Raw genomic sequence first — 11,276 nt, forward strand, 5'->3', positions numbered from 1 at the left:
GCCGCTTAGGAGGGTCCGGAGGTCGACCAGATGGGCGGAGCCACACAGGAAAACCGTGTAATCGCCCCGGCCACTTAGGAGGGTCCGGAGGTCGACCAGATGGGCGGAGCCACACAGGAAAACAGTGTAGTCGGCCCGGCCGCTTAGTAGGGCCCGGAGGTCGACCAGATGGGCAGAGCCACCCAGGAAAACGGTGAAGTCGGCCCGGCCACTTGGGAGGAGAGTCTGGAGGACGACCAGACAGCTGGTCCCACTTTGGAGTACTGACACAGGCACTGGGGCGCAGAGTTGTGGCAGCGGAGCCTCAGTGGAGCCTCAGTGGCATCAGGCTGCAGCGGCAGGACCTGAGAGGAGGCAAGCTGCAGCGATGGGGCTTCGAAGGAGGCGAGCTGCAGCGATGGGGCCTCTGAGGCGAGCTGCAGCGGCGGGGCCTCTGAGGCGAGCTGCGGCGGTGGGGCCTCGTAGTCGAGCTGCAGGGGCGGGGCCTCGGAGGCGAGCTGCAGGGGCGGGGCCTTGGGCAGAGGAGAGCCGCAGACGGGACTGCAGGCAGAGGAGCCGGGGCTGCAGATGGAGAGCTGGGCACCGGGGTGCTTTGGAGACCACTGGGAGGATGTAGAGAGCCATGGCGACCACGCCTTCTCCTGGCAGGCCCACGGTTCCCCACACAAAGGGCCAGGCGAGACCCCTCATATGGGTCCTGGACGGTAGTAGGCTCAGGATAGATGGGTATTTTTACCTGGCTACAAAAGTAGGCCAGCAGGCTCATAGGCTGGTTTTTCAGTGGTGCAGGAGTGGGGCTGGCAGATGCAGACACAGGCTGGAGGCCCACAAACCCCAGTCTGATAGACTGGGGCATGGGCTGGTCACAAGCAGGCTGGGAAGCGGGAGAACCAGAACTGGACAGCTGCAAGCTATTCAGCCTCTTCCGGACCACATCAAGGTGAGGAACGAAGTGGCTCACCCATGGCCTCTCACCAAACCATTTCTGCTGGTCTGAAATCCTCCCCAGCAGCTCAACATGCTGGCTGGGAGGTGAAGCGATGAGGCCATTCACTGCAGACTCGAATTCCTGTACCTTCTTCCGAAAAAGCTGCCGTTCTGCTGAGTCCATATTGGGTCAGTTCGTACTGTCACGATGTGGACACGCAGGTATAGGACTCAAATGCAGAACGACCAGGCCAGGCAGAGAATTGAATCTTCAAGACGTTTAATTCTCAAAAACCCACATGGAAAAATCACAAGGAACAAAGTACATGGAACTGGGAAATAACTAGGACTAGGAAATAACTTGCGGAAAACATTTACACCACTCCTGCAGTAGAAACTAGAAAAAGTGCCCCTCGGGGCACAGGTCTCCACCAGGCCAGGTCAGGTTGTGGCATCCTGGTGGCACTATAATAGGCCAAGGTGAAAAGGGTGCCATTTGTTCTTACACCATTGATGGCAATTGGATGATTTGAGGCATTTTGTTCTACAAATGTGTACAAAAATCCACCTGTTGGTGGCGCTATAACAGGCCAATGTGAAATGGGTGGGATATATTCCTCAGCCTAGTAGGAAAGTCTGTGAAAGATTTCATGTAAATTGCACGCTGCCTTCATGATTTGAGGCTTTTTGTTTCAAAAGGGCCAATCCTGCAAACTTTGAAAGCCAATGTTAGCCAATTAGGATGGAATATGAAATATCGGACAGATCCGTCTTGAGCACATGACTATAGAGCGTCGCAGTCCCGCCTCCTACCCTGGACCAGGAAATGAAACCCAATGCATTTTTCCCATAGACATTTCTTAAAGTATTTATTTAAAGACGGTTACGCCGCGGACAAAGCCAACTCGAGTCGTGACAACTCATGACAACACAAACAATATTTTGGACCAAACAAATAATTACAAAGAAGAAAAACAACAAAAGTGTTGTAACCTGCCGTTTTCTTCTTCTTTCTAATTATTTGTTTGGTCCAAAGTATTGTTTGTGTTGTCATGAGTTGTCACGACTCGAGTTGGCTTTGTCCGCGGCGTAACCGTCTTTAAATAAATACTATAGAGATGGTGTGTAACGATTTGCGGGATTCTTGGACAGAATCTGGAGGAGTAATATGAAAAAATGTGTTTTTCCAAAGTCGGCCTCCTGGTGGTGCTATAACAGGCCGTTCTGGAAAGTTTGGGGCAGAGGTTCATCGTTGGCATCCAGGGAGTGTGTGTGCAAAACTTGGCATCGACCGGGTTAACGGTGCCGGAGATTAGCTGGTCACAGACGGACGGACGGACGGACACACGGACGGACGGACGGACACACGGACGGACGGACGGACGGAGTGCAAAACATACTCTCTCCCCATGCCTTCGGCCTGGTGGAGACAATTACAACCTCCCGGTCCAATACATCATCACCCAAGCACAAGAACACAAATACAAGTAATCAGTCCACAAAACACGAAGTCCAAGGGCAGAGGAGTGTGTGACACATTCCTTACCTTTGACAGTAAGCTCAAAAGATCCATTTTTGTGGATCTGCACAGAAACAGGATATTCTCTGATGTCTGAATCTCCACAAACCAGCACGCAGGTGAAACATTTCTGGTCATTGAGGGTGACTTTAGAGATGAGTAGACTGGATTTTCCTGACAAGCTCACACGGCCTTTGTAGCTGTCTTCGGCGATGACTTCGGCACTATGGTCTTGTTTCTTGACAATTAGGTCAACTGAAACACCCTCTCCTTTGTTCCACTGGAATAATCAAGTTTGTACATTTTGTTATTCTTCTGCCGGCTAAGTTCTAAAAACTGTAAAAGTATAGTGGCAAACTCGAGTCTAAACTATAGGTTAATGAGTAAGAACAGTTGCATTTTCTATTGTAGATAGATAGAGACTGTATGTTTCAGACAAGGTATCGCAAGGTATACTGTATAAGTTACCACCTGTCTCGCCCCAAATAAATTAATGAAGAAATTAATAACTTACGTATTTCCATTTAGTGATATAAAGGCCAATTGGAGTTGCAACTCCATTGTTGCATGGCACCTCAAGTGTTTCCCCATATTGGCCGAGTTTGGTTTCCAAACTGTTCACTGAAAGTGAGAGGAAAAAAGATAAATTAAAACCAAATTTTCATTGTCGTTGTCACTGGGGCTCAGCCTGTTAACTATAGCCATGATGACAACCTTCTGACTCAAAAATACACGTTTAACACTGACTTTTACACTGAATGTGCTCTTGTACATGAGGCCACACATTTGTGTGCAGCATGCGTCCGCCCACACACCCATTCATGGGAGGGGGATAGGGGGGAGATTAATGGGTGTGTATGGGGCAGACACATGCTGCGAGCTAATGTGTGAGTGCGGCCTGGCATTAGCCTGACGTTAAAGAATAAATAGAACCGCAAATTGTAACTTTTCAAGAAGCCCCTGGTCAGGGACTCGAGACATGGCCAAAGCATTTACAGACGTCCTCAGCCAGAAAGGTTGAGAACACCTGGATTAAGATACTGCAAAGTAACATAACTATGGTCCTATCCAAGCAAAGCTCATCAGCAGTCCGAGTGTGTAATCCATAAATGATGGTTATAATATATTGAACAAAACAGCAAATAAACTCGCCACAAACCACGCAGAACGGTCACCCTAAAGCCCAACAAAGCCCTGTACTTTACAAGCAGTGGATATATTATGCCCTCTCCTAGGGGTGCATGCTCCTCCATATTCATGACAAAGAGAAGAGCAGAAAGAAGAAATCACTATCTGTTTAAAAATAACTTGCTTCACAATACAGTCCCCAGGAACCCAAGGGTTGACCGATTTCACCAAAACTAAGGATATGTTCATGAATTTCAATGGGGGTTAATGTCCGCATAAAAAAGGGATTGCTACTGCATAGGGCACGGCCAACTCTACCCTGTTGTCATGCCTTTTACTTCGTTGATACATTGCAACTTTTTGGGGGTCCACCCTTTGGATGACAAAGCCTTATTTTGCATGGCATTGCAAAGATGCTGTATTTGAATAAGAGATAAATGGAAGGGAAACAAACAATGGGGAAGAGAAAGCCAGAAGCTAGAATCTTTAGTCAAGAAAGTCATTTCAAATGAGCAGAAAGACATACCAGCATGCATATCTTAACATGAATGAAAATTGTAATGATAGAACAGGCAATTCTAGTCGTGATTATAAAGACATATGTAGCCTAGCCATCTCCCAGCCTTACTTGATAGCAGGACAAGCCAATCACCAAAATGCAAGTGAAATTTAGGGTGTTTAATTGCTGCAATTACACTGATTCCCAGAGTAACGAATTGTCACATGATGATGTGGACAAAAAGATATTTCACGACACGAGAAATTGTATTTTCCCTTGGAACAGCAAATCAAATCTATGCACTGTATGTGTATATCATGGGAATATGAATTCCCTTACTGCTGTTTCACTGATCTTAGCAAAGACACAATTAGCTCAAAACATATATATAGTTTTAATCAATTATATTCTCCCACATTTATTTATTATTATTCATTAAAGTAATCCAGTTAAAGATGTATATAGTGATATTAGACCATTAACTTAATCTAAATAAATAGGTTAACTAATCTTGGATGATTTATTGTGTTATCATTTAAAGAGGCAGACATTGTCGCTCTTACCCGTGACTCATGGTAATAGCAATATTGTGTAAAAAAAAAAAAGCGCTATAAAAAGGTTGAATATATCATGTCCCTTCTAGCAGCACTTATCTTAATTGCATAGAACAAGAACAGACTTCTTGTCTGCTAATAACTGAAAACAGATAGGAATCATTAACACTGTCCCTCATCACAAGGCTCGAGAAAGGCACCACTATATCCACCTGTTCCTGTCTAATGCTGGGACCATTACCCCATGTGACACCATACATCTTAACCCCAGGGGTAAAGGCATGGAATACCTAATATAAAGCAGTCTATAACCTCAGTCTAGATTAGGCTCTTTCTAAATCTAGCCTGTTATATTGCTCAACCAGCACTATGTTGATTTGTACCATTTGTTCCTTGAGGTATAGGCGGCACGAGTAACAGATTTTATCTCGTGTTAAATAATCGATTTATAAACACTCGTTGTGAATGTTCAAACTCCTCTTGCGTTTTTTTATAGTGGGAAATGGTATAATTAGGCTATAACTCATCTCGTCTCGTACCGTTACTTTAAGCTAATTAACGAGATACACACCCATGAGTGGTTTCGTACCATATATTGATTGTTTTTCTATACAAAAAAACACACAAAAAAGTAAAACAAAATGCTCTAAATAAATGAACATGGTTACAGTGGCAGTGGCACGCAATTAAGTTTCATAAATGCATTGTTTTGCAGCAAAACCGTTTTTGCACAAAAGTACACACAATGAAAACAAAAGAAATATGATTCAGAATGGTTATGAAGACAAAGCCTACCTTGGCAGATAACAGCGATGATGAGGGCACCCACGCAGCTGGCAGACAACAAGAACATCCTCGCAAGTGTCTCAGATGCTTCTCTCAGTTTAAATGATCTTCAGCAGACGTTGGAGCAGCGATCCTTTTAGTTGTTGTTGTTTTTAATATACTTTACCGTTCCTTCGAACTTTAATATCTCGGTGGAACGAATTTGGTTAGTTATCTTTTGGTTCTCCCGAGGCAACGTGCTTCACAGTCTGTGTTGTAGTCTGTGGCAGTGAGTGAACAGGTATATATGCGAGAGGGGCACCACCAGCGAACGAGGGCGTAGGCAACTATCCGCAACTCCGCCCAACACCCACCCCTTTGTGGGTGTGCTTTGTCATTCTCTCTCGGTCTGTCCACACACACACACACACACACACACACACACACACACACACACACACACACACACACACACACACACACTGTATGCAGACCAAATACCGTAAGCCTACTGTAAGAACAACATGCACTTCGTCTCCGATAGTTATTTTTTTTGTCTGTGTTTTTATGTCACTGACCTATTGTGCAAAGACAAACAGGAGGCCGAATAAAGTCCTTCATGTTATGTTCCCTTAAAACAGGTTTGTACACTCACTTTTGAAATTGTGTATCACTCATTTGAGTCACTGTGTGTGCTGTGATAATGATACTCATCATCATAGCACACACAGGGACATGTCAGTAACTCAAATTGAACTATACTGCAGAGTGCAACACTTTGACACCAGGTATAATTACTATTGACTCATAGAACATGCCAAGCATTTCAACATACAGCTGTCTGTTAATACACTTGGAAAACAGACTTTGATTTGATGTCAGATCTGTGAAAACTATCAATACATTTTGATAAGAATTTCATGTGGGTCAAAATTATTGAGACAGAATGGCGACCAAGTCTTAGAGTTTGGTATTCAATTACCAAACAAAAACATTCTGCTAATAAGAGTGTTAGCTTGGATCAGCAGAGAATTCAAGATCAGCATTCAAGATTAATTCAAGATTAGCAGGAGCCCTCGTACAAGGCTTATTTGACTATGCATGCACCTCCTGGTACCACAGCACCTCAAAGGCCCTTAAAACTAGGCTCCAGACTTCCCAAAACAAACTGGTCAGCCAGGCTCCTACTTGGCCTCACCCCCCGAACCCACCTCACCGCTGCCCACTTTGACAGACTGGAATGGCTTAGGGTCGACGACAGAGTACAGCATCTTGCAATGGGTCTGGTCCACAAGATTCAATACTCCACCAAGATACCCATGTAATGGTCTAGATACTTCCTTAATGTTAACGAAGTCCACACACACAACACCAGAGGGAGTGCAACGAACCATGTACAACCCAGAACCCATATAGCTATGCCGTACTCCAATTTAAATGCAGTTGTAGGGCCTACCACTTTCTATAGTCAGTCCACTTACTGCAGTCAGTCCAATTGCTACTATTACGAGATTATATTTCTATGTCCCATGTCCCTGACCTTGTTCATCATAGCTAAGTATTGTGTAAATGTGTGATCAAACTGTCATTGATCTCATTCTGTCCTCGGACAAATCCAGAATCTCCAAGAAAGGGGTTATTGTATGTGGGCTTAGTGATCATTTTATATGATTTTCTGTACCCGCAAAAAACAAAAACTAAAGTCTGACTGTCACAAAACAGTCATATCTATAGGGACCTCAAAACCTACTCTAGCGAGGCCTTTAACCTTGAACTGAAGAAACTGGATTGGTCCGATGAGCTCAGGAGCTCAAACAGTAAACACCATGGCTCCTTTGAGAAACATCAGGGTCAAAACCCGCTCGGAGCCATGGATGAATTCGGACATACTGACTGCAATGAAAGCCAGAGACAAAAAATGCTCTGAACTTAAATGCAAGTCCAAGCTAGCCAAGCGCTTCGACAGTGATCTCCAAACCCAACTGGGCATCCTAAAAACCCAACAAAACAAGCTTAGAAACAGTGTAACTACCATGACTAAATAGGCTAAAAGTAACTTCATCAATGATAAAGCAGAGGCAAACAAAAACAATCCTCGTTGTGAGTGTGGTATCGTAAAATATAGTCCATAGCCATATTTGCCATATTCTGTCAATAATTACACTATACATTTGGGTCTCTGTGCTAATTTGATGCAGGTTAAGTGGAGACTCATTGTCTGGTCAAAAGTGCTTAGTCTGGGGGCCTTCCTTCATTCAAGTCCTCAGTAAAGTACCCTGTGGGCAGGCTTTGTTCTAAAGTGTTTGAGGCTTGGTGAGGTGTTGGAGACACTTAGTATTCTATTGTCCTCCAGGAACCGCCAAGATGTCTCAAGGAGAGACGGCTATCTGCTAACCAAATGTTGTTAGAACAAGATTAATTATGCACACGATGACAATTAAAAGCTCTTGGACAAATGGTCTGGTCTGAGATGGTATATTTATTCCATGGTAAGATTGTACAAAATGATGCAGACACGACTTCTCCGGACAGAGACTTCGCATGAACATGGATAAATGCACTTTGGTTTGGGTATATAAACACACAGAATCTGCAAAAGAGGTGGTCCTATTATGACCAGTTCTTAATTTACACGACAACAACTGGCTTGCTTCCAGCCAGGAGTGCAGTTTAGGCCGGAACAAGACAGTGACCCATTGATGAATTGTAGCATGGGAGTCTCGACCTGATAAGATAAGCGTCTGAGAAAAAGGTACAGTCTGCCTAGCCGAATACTATACGCTCGGCAGATGCCCGTTCTCTTTCAGAGCCTCTGACCTTGTCCTTAATTCATCAGTGTAAACCTCCTCGCATCAACAGGAACTATGAGACCGAGGAGAGCATGGTCTGAGTACTTGACATGTAGGAATGTAAGGAGGACACATGGAAAAATAGAATAGCAGACTTCAGCATTATATGGAAATCTCAATACACATGTGAAATGAAAAATTATAGAGAATTAATTGTATATTGAACAACAGGATAATAATATTTTCCTAACAATCCCCCCTTTTGTTTATTTAAACAACTTAAACTAAACAATCAACAAGGGAAAATGTGAATATACAATTACAACGGAGATTGCTTTAGGACACACATCAGTGGAATTCCCCCCAGTGGTTGCAGAAGAGCACATCAATCACAGCTGGACATTTCAGGCTGACTTTACCAAGAGAGGACACCCACACGTTTTCAAGCAAAGCAAAATACATCACAATCAAAATACTTGAACAATAACCAAATGTAAAAATGGAACACAAAAGACAACCAGAGTACCCAACGTAAAGGTGCAACCTCGTACAAAGTGCAAGTTTTCCTATATCGAATGAAATCATCACCCTAGCAGCATATTTATCACCAGCAGCAAGGCAACAGGCCTCCCTTTAGCCCGCTGCCAACACTTATCACAAATTCTCGTTCAGACCGGGAACCTAGTGGGAGGTAATAGTGAGAATTCTGATTACGTACAGTAGTCCATTGTAAATCTCCACCTGGGAAACAAACACTGTTACCATTCAGACACTGCACATGTCAAACAGGGAGATTTGGCATCGTGAAGACAGTGACCTTCCTGTCTCCTGTCTAACACCCAGGAAAGGAGTATAGCATTAAGTTAGGTTAAAGGGATAGTTCAGATTTTTTGAACTTAAGTTGTATGAAATACTTGCCATTAATATAGTGGTTGCAACTGTATTCATTGATTGCCCGAGTCCCATGGTGGGAGTTCTGCTCTGGTTTTGGTGAAATATCAAGTAGTTCCGGTCATTTTGTGGGGGGCACTGGGGGCCACGCAGTAAAAGTAAATGAATCCACAAAACTAACGTAATTTGTATTGTTGACCTATTTCTAAAATATTAGTGCAACTTCCGTTCTTTTTTTACCCCTCTATCACACAGAACTATGTTTTTTGTGTCCATATCACTACGCCCAAAAAATAGTTCCATGTGATAGAGGGGTCAAAGTTGAACGAAAGTCACGCTAATATTTTAGAAATAGGTCAACAATACAAATTACGTTCGTTTTGTGGATTCATTTACTTTTAATGCGTGGCCCCAGTGCCCCCCACAAAATGACCGGAACTACTTAATATTGACCAAAACCAGAGCAGAACTCCCACCATGGGACTCGGGCAATCAATTAATACAGTTGCAACCACTATATTAATGGCAAGTATTTCATACAACTTAAGTTAAAAAAATCTGAACTATCCCTTTAAGTCAGACAGTGAACCCACAACACAGGAGCAGTATTGTCTGGCCTGTGGAAAAAAACAGAACAAAATGGCATGCGGTTAGTGAGAAGACGCCCATTAATCTGCCCGATGTGTGAAATCACTTTGAATAAAAAACCCTCAAACACCATTTGGTGGCCATGTGGCCCGCTACGGATGGCTGCAATTCGAAACTGGCCCCCGTAAAATCTGAATCCCCCCCCCCCCCCCCCCCCCTTTTTTCCCCTCACTGTATATATTTCTTTTCCCTTTTTACCTCCTTTTTGATGAATTCCTGTTCTGTCTATAGAAGTGTCTATTTGTACGTCTCTAAATGTTTTGATGATTTGAACATGGTGGACCCTGTTGGAAACAAGTGTAATGCTTAATTGGGTCGTCCACTCACAGTTAACAGCCTTTGTATTGAGTTTGTGCTTGAAATGTACTGTAATTCTGCAAACTGTTAATACATTCTTCAATCAATCAATCAATCCCTCATCACCTTTGACATAACCCAGATAAACAAGATACCAAATCCAGGCAGAGGCTACAGGTGGACATGTGACATGCATGCATACATCAATTAAGACATTAGAAGTTACACCATTCTTCCCAGTGACATATTGTTAGGTTCGGTCAGTCCGGGTCGGCGTGCATGTGGAAATCCAATGAGTGCGCGAGTGCTTCCGTGTGCAACAGGGGCTTGCACATGCGTGTGTGCGCTCCTGCCAGTGAGAGGTAATTCAGTGAGAGGTAGTTGGGGGGTTGTGCATGTGTATGTATGCATGTGCAAGGTTGTGCCAATGAGGTAGAGAAGGTAGACAGTCAGAGGTAGACAGTTATGTGTGTATGACAACAAGGCTCCACTGTCTCAACTGGAGACAATGACAAAAAGCCTCAGCAGATCGTGTTGCTCCAGTGCAAACTTTACCTCGTCGTCGAATCAGCCTTCTGGCTACTAAGAGGTGTCCACTACTCTGGCCCTCCGCGTCGGGGAGCCAGTAGCCAGATCGTAGCTCCTTGGCTGGTGAGCTGGTGGAGCTGTTGCTCCCGCGACCCGACTAGGGATAATCGGTTGAAAACGGATGGATGGGCAGGGGTCTGGGCCAGGTTGGTTGTAGTAGAAACGAATCTCCTTGGTAGGCTATACCTACAAGGGGAAAAAACGGTAACCTAGTAACCCGTCCACCTTTACATCATCAGAATTATCTCATTTTGCAATAAATTGCATGAAGTCATGAAATGTAGAAATAAATATGACCCAGAGCAAATTTCACAAATGCATTTTGTAACACTGAAATGTATACATGATTACAGGTTCAATTTCAATTTAGGTGGTAACATGGTAATACATCAAATGCAATCAAGGATCAAAAACACAACATCTGTCTAACAGTAGAATATCTGTACAATGAACCTATGATTTTACACTATAGAGTGCTATATATCTACAGTACATGCTATCAAAATTACATTATTTAGCTGTTGCATACGCATGTAAGGTCGTCAAGGCTATATTAGTGTGTTTGACAACAATAGTTGTTGTCAAACAAAAAAAAATATATATAAAAAAAAAAAATATATATATATGTGTACTTTAGGAATACATCACATACATATTAAAACATTATTATA

The sequence above is a fragment of the Electrona antarctica genome (assembly GCF_951216825.1).
Source record: "Electrona antarctica genome assembly, chromosome: 1".
In the NCBI taxonomy this organism is placed as follows: domain Eukaryota; kingdom Metazoa; phylum Chordata; class Actinopteri; order Myctophiformes; family Myctophidae; genus Electrona; species Electrona antarctica.